Here is a 15551-nt window from a genome sequence, read left to right on the forward strand (position 1 = left end):
CATTAGGGAGTGCCAGAGGTTAGAGTAAAACCAGAAACCAGGATGAAAAATTTTGGAAAGTTTGGCATTAATAGGACTTCTTGCTTTCTTATACTCCTCAGCTGAGTCAGCCAATGCATCAGCCACACAGAGCAGCCCACATGGCTACCAAAGAAGTTCTCAGAGCCCAGACTTACCCCTTCCCTTCATAGCCAGAGAGGGAAAAACATTCAGGAAAGTACTGCTTTCCCTCCATCTTGCACATCTTTATTTAATTCCATTGAAAGCAAGCACACATTTTTGAAATGGAACAATTTAAATCCATGAATTGTTCTGAATCCAGGAGAATTGCCAAACTTTCTGTTTTAATACATTTTCAAATTGCCTTTTCCGCCTGTCTTGGGGAGCCAAGATATGGCTATTTAATTATAAGCACAACCTCCATTTAAGAAACCCTCGTAATGAGGCTGGCGTGGAAAGGCATCCAATTTTTCCGTTGTCTGACTGAGGGGCTGGAATTAGTGTGTTTTATCCCAGGTTTGCATTTGGCAGGGCTCAGTGAGAGATGCTGTGGGGAATGGACTAGAGGCAATATCCGTGCTCTGGGCTCTTCGTTATCCTGCCTGTTAGAGGGAACCAGATCCAGACTCTTTCCAGGGGAAGAGGGTTTGGGCTGGCTGAATTCTGCAGCTCACACCTGAGAGCAGAGGCATTGAGTCCTCCATGGCACAGGTTGGGAGAAAGGGAGTGGGAAAGAAATACAAAAGGGAGGGAGGTTTGGGTCAAAGGCAGGCAAAGAAAACTTGTGGTAAGGGAGAGAAGCAAGAACAGCATTGCAAAGAAACTACAACATGGGCCTTGTGGTAGCTGCACAAAAATGTTTCCCTTGGCTTGCTTTGAGTCGGGAACAAGAGCTGGCCCATGGAGAGAGCAGTTCCAGGTATGTTTGCAGCAGCTCAGCTCTGAAAATCACTGCAAAAGCCTCCCTGAAGGCTGGGGAGACCCACATGTGATGCACCATCATTTCAAAGCTGGGATGCCCTAAACCCAGGGTAGGGACCCCTCAATGCTGGAGCCCACCCTCCTGAAGGGATCAGGGTGTGCAGAGCCCACTCAGACCTGCTCCCAACCCAGGAAGCCTAATTTAAACAAAAGCATCTCCCTGGCACAGCAAGTGAGGACCATCTGCTTGCAGGTCTCCCTACGGCATAACGCTGCTGCTAACAGATGTGGTGTCACCTCAGCAGCATGGTGGCAGTCCCCCCATCACCTGTCAAAGCCACCCACTGCCCTCATCCCATCGAGGGGACCAGGGTGGGCTGCAGAGCCACCCTGGAAGTGATGGAGCAGGGTGGGAGCATCCCCTCCCCACTGCTCCTCAACCAGGCTGTGGATTTGGATATGCACTGCCCACCCTGCTCCGTGGGCAAGGGGATATGGACAGGACCCTGACTGATGTGGTACCAACACCCCCTGTCAGGGCTGGTGGAGGGCCCAGCATCCCGTGCCGGCTCTCCATCCCAGGAACTCGCATTCCTGCAGGCTCAGGGAGCGCTGGGCCGGCTCTGGCTCCCAGTAAGCAGCCGGCCATGGTGGAGCCAAGCTCATCCCCATCCATCATCCTTATCAGGCGGCGCTGGCAGCCCGGCGGTCCCTGGCAGCGGGGCTGCACGGACAGCAGGCCGGAGCCATCGCCGAGAGACAGGCGGGAGCATCGCGGCGATAAGCACTCACAAACAAAAACAACAACTCCCCTCCTCGGGACTTCAAAGCGCCGAGCTGAAATTTATGTGGTCACAGAGACTGCGTGGGTGCTGGGAGGGTGCGGGCAGTCCAGGGTGGGGACATGGGCAGGACGTGGGGAGGGGACCGCGCTTTGCCTGCAGGAGCTGTGGATGTGACAAATGGAATGTAAAGGGAACGCAGGCAAGGAGCAGAGCAGGTTACCCTGCACTGAGATGGGCACAAGTGGTAAAAGCAGCTCAGCCCCAGACGGGGTTCTGCTCCATGGCCATGGGCTCTCTGTGCCTGCAGGCTCCCAAACCATCCCATAAAAATGTACTGCAAGTGATTTGCCAGGAGTGATGAGGGACAATTGCTTGTCACAGGCATAAAGTACCTTTGGAGACCGGCTCGAGGGCTGTCAGGAGGGAGATTGAGGGCTGTTCCCAGGGAACACTCCAACAGCCACACTCCACCTGCGTCTGAGAGGTCCCACGAGCGTTACTCCCGCTTGCATTAACAGGGATTTTATTCCTCCGATGGTCCCGATGAAATCCGTGAGACCTCTTGTGGCACGGGCCGAAACTCCACGCGCATCCATCAGGCATCACACCAGGGCATCCCGCGGTGGTGTCCCCACCCCTCCCGCGCTGCCACCGCACCCTTGGGGACGGCGTCTGGGCAGCACCAGAGGGACGTTTTTCAGGACTGACTGGCAAAAGAATTGTGTTGTGCTTAGTGCAGGGGTGAAAGCATCGCACACCTGAGATGGTGTCTGGATGATCCACTGCTGCAAGCTCCAGGGAAAGAGACCCTGACAGGAGATCCGAGAGGTGTTAAAGCCAGGCTGTGGTCTTGGGGAGGACAGCAATGTGGAGTGGAGGGATGATGTACAGCACATGTCCACTCACAAACACTTCTGCATACACATATGTTCAGACACTTATTAACTTCCAGCTGTACATACACATACCTGAATTTACAAGTGTCATAATGCTATTAAAACAAAAAGACACACAGTGTTGCTGGCAATTGGCTCTTGTCCTAGGATTCACTTTCATTGAACTTTGTCTCTATCCCAAGTCATGGTGAAAAATTAATGATCGTTAACTTTTTATAAAGTCTCTTGAATTTATATAATCATTACTTATCAAGGACTCTCTATTTGTCGACAAAATGACTCAGAATTAGAATTTTAATCACAATTTTATTTACTTTAATTTCCCCCAAATTTCAAAGGTTGTTCTCTTTCCTTTTTCTCCTCCTTCCTCATTTTCAGCGAATGAGAGGAGACTTAAAGAACAAGGGGATCCTCATCTATTTCACTTGAGTTGAATTTAATTGAAGCGGAACAATTGCTTATCATTTGATCTAGTCATCACAAATTAGAGCTATTCGATGAAGAAGTGTTTATTTCCCTCTGTATTTTGTGGAGTAAAAGCCCTTTTCCTCAGCTGCCTCCACAGGTGGTCTGGAGGAAAGCTCCCATCAAATACCCTTCGACAAAAGGCATCCGGATGCTGGAAGACTCCCATTCCCTGCCTCATCTCCTCCATCAGGACACCCCTTCTGCCATTCCCTTCCTCCCATGACCAAGGTCTGGGCTTCTCTTGTCACACTGCCACCTCTCCAGAGCCTTCCACTTTGCTCCCAGCAATGACATCACACACCAGCCCCACATATGGGCATCAACCACAATGCACCAGGATCATGGGCACCAACAACCACTGCACACCAGGATCATGGACATGAGCACCAGGATCACAGACATGAGCAACCACTGCACACCAGGATCACAGATGTAACCAAGCACCATGAACCAGGATCACGGACATGACCAACCACCATGAACCTAACACCATGAACCAGGATCATGGGCATGACCAAACACCATGAACCAGGATCATGGACATGACCAACCACCATGAACCAGGATCATGGGCATGACCAAACACCATGAACCAGGATCACGGATATGATGAACCACCATAAACCAGGATCATGGATGTAACCAACCCCATGAACCAGGGTCATGGATATGACCAACCACCATGAACCAGGGTCACGACCAACCACAATGTCCAATCACCACCCAGCAGAGCTCAGTGCTGTTACCTTTTCTAGCAGCTGTAGTGATGTCACAGGAATCTGTCACAGCCTGATTGGCTGTCAGATGCTGGAGGAGTGGTCTTCCTGCTCCACCACCCCTTAAAGGGACAAAACGCCCAGCCCAGGAGGGATGGTCCCTGCTGGGGACAGCCTGGCAGCACCCTGCTCTTTCCCTGCCAGGAGAGCCTGCCTGCACATATACATACTTACATACATTATGATATCTTGTTTTAATTACATTAGAGCAAATGACTCCTTCCCCTATGGTTTATATCAGTGCTTTAGGTTTGTAATTTATCTTGGCACAGTCTAGACTGGAGCCACTTTGAAGCTGTTTCAAACAGGATGAGAACAAACAATTTTTCCAAAGTGGCTGGATTAAGAAAACTGGCAGCCATTCATCTTTGGGGGAAGTCTTGTGGCAGTGCCATGTCCCTGCTGGAGTCCTGCCAGCCTCCTGCTCCCTGCCCTGAAGGGACGGAGAGGTCCTAACCCTGCAGAGAGTGGGAGATGACACCATCAGCTACTTTGTGCAGGGGGGCTGACAAAGGGCACCATCAGGGGGGTCTGCGCAAGGAAGAGCTGATTTATTGCTAGTTGTTCACACTGAGTTTATCCCCAAGTGTTAGAGGTGAGGATGGCTGAGCAGATGGTGCTGCAGCAAGAGATGCAGCATCCAGCATCGGGAGCATCAGCTGCAGGTGCAGGCCATGGTCTCCCCATCCCAGTCCCTGAGCATGGCTCCTTCACACATTCATCGACACGTGCACAGAGCTTTTCCTATAAACCTCATTGACATCCTTACTACAGGAAATCTCTCCTTATTTTCTTCAGATAAAAGTAATCCTGAAAATGTCTTGACTAACTTCTGCAGTTTCCCCAAGATATTTTTTGTCTTTAAATGAATAAACCAACACCTAACTCCTTCACTAATTGGGAATGGTGGTTTTCTTCTAGATCACTGTCTTCAGACACCCCAAAATTTGAAGGGCTCATTTTAGGACAAGCGCAGTAAAGGGAATATATCTCCTTAAACCTTGCACTGGGATTATATGGATGCCCTTCCATGGGCAGGGTGAGGGTCCCAGGGGGTCCTCAGGGTCACCCAGACCTAACAGTGTCCTTGAGCCCTGCCAGAGATGGCTCTTCATCACCTAGGACATGCCAGGCTCCACAGCTGCCCTGCACTGCCACAAAGCCAGCTCTGCACAGCAGCAGAGCTCGCATGGAAACACACGTGTTTTCTATATTTTTCCACCCAAATGCTGGGGGTTTAACTGTTCTAGCAGCACTGTTTGCTCAGTGAAAGCTGCCAGGGTTTATGACAGATCCTTCCTCCTTAAGGCTTTGAAATAAGGCTGTAAACATGCTCGCCAGGCTGAAGTGTTACCTGTAAAGGGGGTTGCTCCCCTCGTGATGTGCCTATTGGCTCCAATTAGCACTGGCAGGAGTCAACCGCAAAAAGAAGGCAGAGCTTATTCTGGGAGTGAACTGATTTATTTGCAGCATTTTCAAAGCAAGATGAATGTGGCCATTTTTACTTTTTCTGTTCTTTATGAAGCTACCCATTTGCAACAGAGAAAAAACCCCAAACCTTCAGCTATCCCCTAAATAGGTGGAAGCAGGAGGATGCTGTCTGCTTTCCCCAAGAAGGAAATTCAGCTTTGTTTAATAAGGGTGGGATAAGATTACCTGGTGTTTTACTGGCCGTTACCAGAGTGGGGGACAGGGAATCCTGCCCAGCCATGCTCAGAGCAGGGGACAAGCTTCCTGACACACCAGGAGGTCAGGAGCCAGGGCAAAGGAGCTGGATTTCCTCAAGATGCCACCAAGGTACCATGAAAGTTCACTTGGGCAGGTGCTGGAGGAGGTCAGCCCAGATAGATTTTAGATGCATCTCATCCAACCATCCTGTCACAGAGTTACTGTGTGGAAAATCTGTGGTAGCCCCATGAGGAGACAAATCTCCTCGTGCAGGAGAGCCAGGGAGTGGGATAGATGAGCCTCCCCATGGGGATTTCTGCTCCCATGACAGTGTCCTCAGTGAGAAGCAATGGAAGGGAAAATCTGAGCCCATGGGCTCAGCCATCCTCCCATCCCGCAACACCACATCCCACCACTGCTTCAGGTTTGCTTGGGTTCATTGCCCCACCAGCACACCCAGGCACCCACCTTCACTCTTCAGGCTCCTTTCACCTCCATTACTCCCCAGCCCAAAGTTCCCTTCTGTGTCAAAGCAGCTGCTTTCTGTCACAGTGCTGTTGGGAAGGAGCTGGGCAAGGAGGTGTTTAAATGTGTGGGAGTTACAGCCATGGCACCTCTGCTACCGATGGCACCTCTGCTCCCCCGGCAAGAGCCGAGAGTCACGGCCGTAACTCGGTGCTGAAGCTGCCTGGGTGAGGTGGCAGCTGACAATGGGGTTTATGGGCTTAGGAGGGGACTTGGTTAGTGGTAAACTCAGGGATCCTGGATGGCAGGAAATGCTGGGAGCTTGTTGTGATCGTTAAAGGAGGGGAGCAATGAAGTCGGGAAAGGTGGGCATGCTACCAAATGCTGCTCGCTGTGCCGTGTTCCTGCAGGTCCCTGTGTCACCATGGTGAGTGGCAGCTCCTTTCCTTGCTGGGGCTCAGGGTCCTCCAAGAGGAGCAAGCCCTTGGCCCCCTTTCTCATGCTCACCAGTGAAGGGAAAGGGTGGAGCACTGCTGGAAAATTAAAGAGGATAAAATCATGACTCCTTTGGGTCTGCCCAGGGATAACCTGTGCCTAAGTTTCCCTGCAAAACCTGCTTGTGACACACTGCTGCTCTCAAGACAGAGGGACAGCTGGAGCTCAGCTCTGCCTCTTGGGACAAAACAGGTGAGCCCGAGCCCTGGCACCCCAAAACTGACAGCAGGAGCATCAGCACCCCAGTGCTGACAGCAGGCGAGGGCCAAGGCCCTGCTTTGGAGCTGGGCTCTGCTCAGCAGCTGAATCAGCAAATAATTAGCAGCCCCAGAGCCGGGGGATTAACATCCCTCTCCTCTCCAGCCGTCCAGTCCGGCTTAACCCTTTCATCTGAGTGTCTCCGAAGTCCTGAAGCTTTGGGGTCTCCCAGGGGGAGATGCTACCGTGGGGATGGCGCCTCTGGGGGGGTGCCCAGGGTGTCACAGGCGGTGTCCCCTTGCCAGGTCGGTGTCCCCGTGGCAGCAGCAGCCGGGGAGCTGGCGCAGGGTCGGGGCGAGCCGTCAGTCCCGTGGCTGGCGGCTCGTTTGTTCACCTCCGGGCAGCCCGATGACAGCACTTCCCTTTACTACCAGCTGCAAAAACCTGGCAGCTGATTTAGGAGAGCTCCCGGGGCCCAAAATGTAAACCGTTTTTCACCAGGAATGTATAAGCAAGCCATAAAATAAGGGATTTGAGTCTGGTCACATGGGACAGGCCTCCCATAAAATTGAAGCATTGATCTGTATTTTAGTGAGCAGCTTCGAAACTGCCCAGATGATTGAAGACCTGAGTTTTAACAAACTCTGTAATCTCCCACCATACATCTGAAGTGGCATGTTTGAAGTCCGAGGAGGAGTTATTTATATTATTTGTATAATACACGGTGAAAGGACATTAGCCACAGCTCAAGCACCAGTGGTGGGTATTGCTGCTGGGCAGAGGGGAGCAGCTCTGTGAGGCGTCGCTCCTTGTCGGGCTGCTCCACATGTGGGCACGTGTGTGACAGCTGAGGTGGCCTGTCACCAAAGGATCTGGCCATGCTGCTGCACACCAATGCCATCCTGGGTGCCCTGTGCCGTCTGCAGCTGCTGGGCTGGGGTGCAGGGCCCTGCCCTGCTCTCCTGATGGGCATCATGTCTTTTCTGGCATGTGTCACTCCCTTCTCAATGTCTGTCACTCCCTTCTCAATGTCTGTCACTCCCTTCTTGATGTCCATCACCTCCTTCCCAGCAAGTGTCACCTGTTCTTGGCATGTGTCACACACTCCACAGCATCTGTGTCACCACCATCCTGGCTTGTGTCACCTCCTTCCCAGTGAGTGTCAGCCCCATCCTGGTATGTGTCACCCCTTTTGCAGTGTGCCACATCTTCCTGGCATGCATCACACCTTTCCCAGCATATGTCTTCCATTTCCAGCCTGTCACCCGCATTCCAGGATGGATCACCCTGTTCCCAGTGTGTGTCCCTGCTGTGGATGCTGTCCAGGCTCCACTGCTCATGGAGTTCCCTCTTCTTGGCAAAGTCATGCAGGGAAAAACCCCATTTCCACCCTTTCCTTTTCATGGCCCAAACTGCCCTTGCCCGTCAGCAACAAAAAAAAACTGTTGGAGAAGTATATATTCACTATAAAAAGTGTAAATTTGGAGGTAAGCAAAATTATTCATAAATTCTAATCAAACTCCTCTCAACTCAGGCAAGGCTGGATGCCTGGAGTATGGGCTGAGAAGGCCCAAGTGCCATTTAAAAATATGACTTGGTTTCCTATGTCTGGGAGAAGTTTCCTCTGTGCCCTAAGTGCACATTCTGTGATTTGAAGGGACTCAGCAAAAAAATGGTTAAATCTGGAAAGTGTCTCCTCCAAAACCAAACCAAACCAGTATAATTTGGATCACGTAAGCACATTGCAACCTTTAAATGAAGCTTCTTGGTAGCTTTCCTGTACCAAAATCACTGATTTCCCCACTATATATTTTTGGGGGGCGCTGTGAAACCCAAAGCAGTCAGTAAGTGTGTGGGAAAGGGAAGCTCTCAGTTTTGGTGGCAGTTCCCAAAATGCTGAGCTCAGTGAAACGCCATCTGCTTCCCCACTGTGCTGGAAGAACCCCCCCAAGGGTGATGCAGAGACACCCAAAATCCAATTTTTCTCTTTCCTGTTTCTCTCTCCTGGATTATCACTAATCACAACAATTAGTGATGTTATCATCCAAGTAACCAACAGCCCCTGGAAACCCTACAAGCCCCCATCATGCGAGCCACAGCTGGGGCAGGCGCCACAGCTCGAGCTCAGCCCCAGTTTCCCACTGTGGGCTTCAGGGATAGGTGGAAATCTGTGCAATATTCAGCCTCTGGAGAGTATTTTGTGGAGGCCAGAGCTGTGCTCCTGTGGCCTTGGCAGGACGATGGGAGGCTGTGATTACTAGATCCCTTGCCCGCTTAAGGCAGGCTCGGTGCTCCAGCCCACAGCGAGGCATATTTGAAATACTTCGGGCCAGATTCGGACTCCTGTGCTGCTCAGGCTTCCAAATGGTTTCCCAGGAAAAAATCCTCTCCAAAATAACCCCTGGCTGTAGCACTGTATGGAGATCCTTGGGGTGGGTGCTGCTATGCCCATGGGAGCGGGGACAGGGGGACAGGGAATGCTTTGTCTCATGGAGGCAGCCCCAAACAGAAAGAGCCAGGTGAGGCAGCCAGGGCTGGCTGCTCCCAGGGCTTTGGCACCCTCATAGTGGGGTCCAGGCACAGAGGGGCCATGGGGGGGTCACCATGACCCTCGTGGGGAGCATTTCTTCTCCCCCGAGCAATGCCCCAGGAAAGGGAGCCAGTTAACTCTGTGCCACTTTAAACAGGGATTAAGCACACAAGCCTGATAAGGGACTAGGAGGGTCATTCCTCACTCCCTCCCCAGTCAGCAGGAGGGGCTGGGGCTGCTGGTGATGGGGCTGAGCAGTGGGATGGGCGGGGTGTGTAGCCTCTGTTTGGGGAGAAGGTGGCAGAGCAAAGCCACAATGAGTGCCCCGTGTTTCATCACACAGGGAAATTATTAGGGCGGAGTTCTGGTGGGGCAGAGTGCCACTTTAACAGCAGTGACTTTAACAAGCATGTGTGTGTTTGCAAGATGTCTGTTAAGTTCCCTTATCCCAGGGAAAATGCTCCAGTTACCTGTTTGGCTTTCATGGACTGGGAAGAACTGGAAAGGACCAAGCCCATTGCTTCATCCATCCTGATGAGCAAAATTCCTTGCAGTCACTCGCTGCTTGGCCAGAGTTAAGCCTCAACCTGCATCTTGCAGGGAAATAAGACACATCAGCTCTGGGTATGACCTCTTCTGCAGGAAGGTACAGCCCAATCTTGTCCAGCCAGCTTGTCCTGCCCTCCCTGCATCCCTGCAGCTGGCTGAGGGGCAGCTTTTACACCAAAACTGCCAGAGTCCTGAAGTTCTGTTTTCTGCATGAGAAATCAGCTTTTCTTAAAAAAAAAAAAACAACCAAATATTTGAAAAGATTTAAGTGTGATCACTTAAAAAGGGGTGTGTGTGCATGTAAATAATTTTAAGTCAGTCTCAAGAGCTTTGCTTGCCTGACTCATGATCAGGGTTTTTTTATATATCACATCAGAAAGTACTGTAAAACATACTTTCAAAGCCTCAGAGGACCTTGGCCTCCTTGGAGTATTCAAAAGCATCAATTACACGAGCATTATGGGCAGGATAGTTTGTACGAACCCTGTTAAAAAGTCAACCTGAGACTTGTGCCTCTAAATCCCCTCACTGCCCCCAGGGCTGGAACTGATTTTTGCCCGGGCTTCGGCACTAGGAAATGTTTCAGTTTAAAAAACGTTGAAAAACATTAAAACCAGGCCGTATGCACTTATTATTGAGAAAATCCCACACAGATGGACTGCATTGAACCACGAGCAATTATTTTCTGCCGTTCTCGTGGTTAATGAGATGATCAGAAGTCCCCGGCGGCCTTCCTCTGCCTGCAGTCCTGTGCATCAACCTCCTCTTCTGCAGCCTGGGGCTGCACAGCTCTGGCACCAGCCCCTGCCAGCCTGGGGCTCCCTGCCAGCGGGCTGAGAAGGCAGCGTAGGCAGATTCTTGGTTTTCAGCAGCGGTAAAACCCAGAACACAGGGGGTTTTTTGGTCCTGAACGTGTTTGGGTGTGCCTGTGCATCAGGGACCCACGCGCTGGCAGGAGTTGGTGCCCTGTGGCAAACCCACGGCTGAGCGGGAGCTGCAGGGCTTTGGCACGGCACGGGTGGCCGAGACAAGAAAAAAAACCCCTTTATTTCCCTTTTCCCAAATCAGGTTTGGTGCTATGCTGCCGGCGAGGACGTGTTTGCCATGCTTGCTGAGCACACCCCGCTTTTGCTGAGCTCGGGGTGCGGCAGCGGTGGATGGAGAGCCCTGGCCGTGGTTGTTTACATCCCCCGGTGCCTCCGCGCCGCCGGAGCCCTGCGCACCCGGAGTGATGCATACTCACTGCTCTGGCATGAGCAGAGCCCAAGGTGGCTGAGCTCTGCGCCCTTATCAGCGCCAGAGCCCTAATTACTGTCCGAACCTCTAACACCGCAGGCTCGGCCGGTACCTCGCGGCCCCGGTTCCTGCAGACAGAAGCTGTTATTGTCCAGATGAGGGGTTTGAAGTCTTGCAAACACAAACCTACCCTCAAAGGGAATTTCTTTCGCTGACACTTCCCAAGACAAAGAAACATTTCTGCTTGGGTTTTTGCAGATGGATCTGGCTTTTTTTTTCTTCCCCCCCCCCCCCCCCCCCCCCCCCCCCCCCCGCCCCTCTGGATATTTGCTGGGCTGCCTGCGTCTGCTTTCAGTAAGGAAGGGATACGGGCAGGGGTCAGGACCACCACCCCCGTGTGGGGCAGGAGGGCAAACCCCACTGCCAGAGGGGCTGCAGCCTGTTTTTCTGGAGGGCTGGGCCCCATTTTAGTGGGACTCCGTGGTGGGATCCATCCCACGGCTCTGGGGCTGTGAGCCCTGCCACTGTGGGGATGCCGTGGGCTTGGGGTGGCAAGCATAAGAGCAGGGCTGGCAGCAGGCAGCTGCCAGTCAGGACAGTGAGGAGCTGCTCCAGGCTGCTTTTCACAAGGTATGGAGTTGAAAGTGTCACTTCCCCTGGTGCCATCACACAGGCACAGGCTGGATGTGGCCCCAGACAGCCACTTGCCAGCCCTCTCCCAAAATTCTGTTTATAACTGGGAAATGTCTGGATCCTTTCTTTGTACCATCCACCTGCTTCCAGCAGGATGGGACACTGCCTGCTCTGGCTGAGGTTGGTTGAGCAAAACAGTGAAGGGAAATCTGCAATGGGAGTTAATCAAATTGTGCCCTGTTAGTGGCACACGAGGTGAGAGCTCAGAGCAAAGCTCCTGCTGCCCGTGCTGGGCTAGAGCAGGCTCTCATAGACCAGTGGAATCAGCGATTTAAAGGAGTAATGTGATCAGATGTAGCCAGTTATTATAACGGCCTTGGTGACTTTAATGAGGTCCTGCACAGACTGGATTACCATGGTCACTCATCCATAGTTCATTAGAACCTGCGAAAGGGGATCCACAAGAAGTCATGAAATACGATCTCCTAATCTCCCCTAAGTAGGAGAAGCCCAGCTATAAAAAAAATGCCTTTTAAAAATACCCGTGGAGTGAATAAATCTCCGTTGTGCTAAAAGGCAACGACAGCGGACCCGTGAGAAGGGGATCTGCTCGTGGGATGTGTTTTCCATGCGCGCAGTTAGAGAGGCTTCGCACAAGGAGTGACATGCCTGGGTGGAGGAACAGGAGACTTTCTAATGGTTTTTCTGGGATTCCTGGGGAAAACAAATAAATAAATAATGGCTGGGAGGAGCAATGAGACAGGCAGACCTGCTGTCCCCATGGGCAGCAGTGGGCAGAAAGCCTAGAGGAGGAAGGTCTGCCCATCTTGGAGGGATGCCCAGTTTCTGGTGTCTCTTACTGTTCCAAATGCCCTCACCCAGTTTGGGGCTGGATACATCATTTATGGGCAGTAAATGGCAGCCAGCTGGCACCTGCTCCTCTCAGGCTGTTCCCAACCAATCTCTTTCCCAGGAAAGGTGGGCTTGGCATTACCCCAGGTATCTGCCCACCAGGACAGCTTATTGGGATGAGGATGATACTCTGAGCATAACACATCACCTCATGCCATCAGGTCATGTGTGCAAATTCCTGAGACTCACCTCAACTGGAATGTCTGGATCCTCTCTGTGGGGTGACATGGTGGCTGAGGGCTATTTTGCGGCAAGGAAGAACAAGGTATCCCCTGAGACCTGGAGGAAGAGGGATGGAGCAGCTGGGACAGAGCTGTTCCAAGAGCTGGCAGTGATTTCAACAGCTGGTTCTGTCGAGATGAGCTGTGTCCAGTCCCACTCTATGGGCAATGGAAAGTGGAACATCCCTATGAATGGAAGAGAAAGCAGAGCTTCAGAAAGTATAGGACCACATCCACAATCCCTGCATTATGGTGCAGGCAGCTCTCTTAACTGGGAAACCCACATCTCTCCATGGGCAACGGAGCTGGCATGGCAGCAGGGCTGCCAGTGTGGAGGGATGCCCCTGCAGGACTTCCCAAGCAGGACATGCAAAGAGAAACCTTGAGAAAGTTCCCTGTCCACCATAAACTATGCTGGCCCTTATCAGGGAGAGCATTCAGTAAGCGATTAAGTGAAGACTTTATTAATACTGCTGCAGCTGGGACTGCTCAGGGGCTTAACCTGAAGCATGTGCTCCTCTGGCTGAGGGTCTTAATGCACTTAGTGAACATCTGGATACGGCCCGCCCCTTCCAGACCTTTCTTCTCTCCACGGGCAGTCGGGTTATCTGGAGGGGAAGGAAGCCTGAAAGCTGACTCTGTCCTCCAGGGCCGCTTTCATTCCTCAGTAAGCCCAAGGGACAACTTGGCAGTAAGGAGCGTCGCGTAAAGGAATGTCCCGTGATGGACGGCGCTTAATGGGACACCTCCACATGCACCCCTGGCCACGGGTGCAAACCCTGAACTGTTCCCAGCAGCCTCCTGGTGTGGAGAGGTGATGGTGAGGCTGAAGGATGCCCACACTCACCCTCACAGTGGGGTGGATGCTTTCCCTGCAGACACCTCTGCACAGGCACTGGTACCTCTGGACGCGCAGGCTCTGCAGACTCCAAACGCCGAGAAATGTTTGACAGAGCAGCATACATATTCCAAACATTGTTTGATTCATGTTTTAAAGTCTCACTTGCAAGCATACTTCCCCAGCTCAGGCATCAATCACTGCAAATATGTTCTTATAAACAAAGCAACACAGACTGACTGTCTCTTCCACCCTTACCATACGCAGGTCACCGGGCAGCACCCCGGGGAGAGGCGCTTCCCGGCGCATCTGAGCCCCCCTCGGAGGACACCAGCACAGGTAGCTGGGGAAAAGCAATGGGAAACCTGTCCCCAGTAGCACGGTACCATCCAAGGATATGTATCCCAAAGGAAGGCAGTTGAGTCCATTGCTGTGCCAGGAATGACTCGCTCCTGCTGCACAAGGGTGGCTGTCCTCAAGGTTACAGCTGTGCCTTCATCTCCTCATCTCACTCCATGCCCCACCAAACACACATCCCTGCGAGATGAGATCTCCCCAGGCAGGGACAGGGGAGATGAAGTTCCTGAAAGACAGGATGAAGTATTTCCCAGCACATGGGCTGCACACATATATGGATAATGAGAGCAGAAGCATAATTTCATTTTATGTTTTAACCCTGAATGCCTGATTATCACATCTAATGGCTCAAGAGACCCCCCCTCCTCAGCATTAGGGACCTGCTGTGTGTGGTGTGGGCATGGGGGTGTCATAGCTGGCTGCTCCCCACTGTTGCTGCACAGTCACCACCAGAGTTTCCCTGTCCCTGCTGCCTGCAGGGACCCAGGGAGGTGCTGGGTCGTGGTTGTAGCTGCTTCCTCCACTACTGTGGACATCCCAGACCCTACAAGCCTCAGCCCTTGCTACCACACAGCAGGGACCCCAAAGTACATGGACCTCTGGGGCCGCCCCTGCCATCAACCAGGCACCCCAAGAATCTGGACAAAAGCGGTGAGACATGACAGGGACAGTGGAAAAAAATGTCTGCCCCAGACTCATAGGTTTGGACGCTTTTTAAAGTAAACTCCCTTTCTTTAGGACACTCCAGCAAAGTTCAGGATCCTGTTGGTAGGTGACTCTTGCACTTCTCAGTTCTCTGTTTAGGAAAAATAAATAGGAAAGAATCCAGAGGTGGTGCTTTCTCCCCGCTCCGCAAGATGGATCAGTGCTTGCCACTGCAGGAAAACTGTCCCACCGTGATCCAACCCAGTGCTTTGTCCTGAAATGCTCTGCCATGGCTGAATACATGACTCCTCTGGAGCAGGGTGACACATTCCAGCCCCAGACAGTGACACTAACAGATGCAATCAGCCTGCAAGGTTTAATGGGAACATGGTGCTGGTGGAGACGGCAGTGGGAAATTTATGAGGAATTCATGAGAGGAAGAGGAAAATGAACAGCATTTGCTGATGCAAAAGGGAGAAAGATCCCAACAGGGCAGCAACTGAGCCATGGGGTGGTGGCATTTACTGGGGGCAGTTTGGGTCCTGGCTGTGGGGAGGGAACAGCAGCATGGTTGGACCAAAAAGGGGCCCTGGCCCTCAGCCATAAAAAGAGCAATTGGGAGGCAGCTCTATGGCCATCTCCTGCAAGGGAAATGATGAGCCCCGAGTCCCACCACAACTCCTAGATTGAGTAAACCCCATCCTGCTGCCAAGCACATCCAGAGCTGCTTTTTCAGAGCATCAATGCTCTTTCTGCCTGGCTTTGGGCAGGCTCAAACTCTCCCAGGTCAGGAGCCACATCTAACAGGTCACTGGGACTCATCCAACCCAGGGCTGAACACCACACTGCTGATGGGAACCTGCTCACTGCCTAAGCTCCCTATTTTGGCCAAAGCACTAGGGCCAGGGAGATTTTAGATATGTGTATCCCAGGTTTTCTTCCTCCACTCTTGCCCTGC

The sequence above is a fragment of the Corvus hawaiiensis genome, chromosome 15 (assembly GCF_020740725.1).
Source record: "Corvus hawaiiensis isolate bCorHaw1 chromosome 15, bCorHaw1.pri.cur, whole genome shotgun sequence".
NCBI lineage: Eukaryota > Metazoa > Chordata > Aves > Passeriformes > Corvidae > Corvus > Corvus hawaiiensis.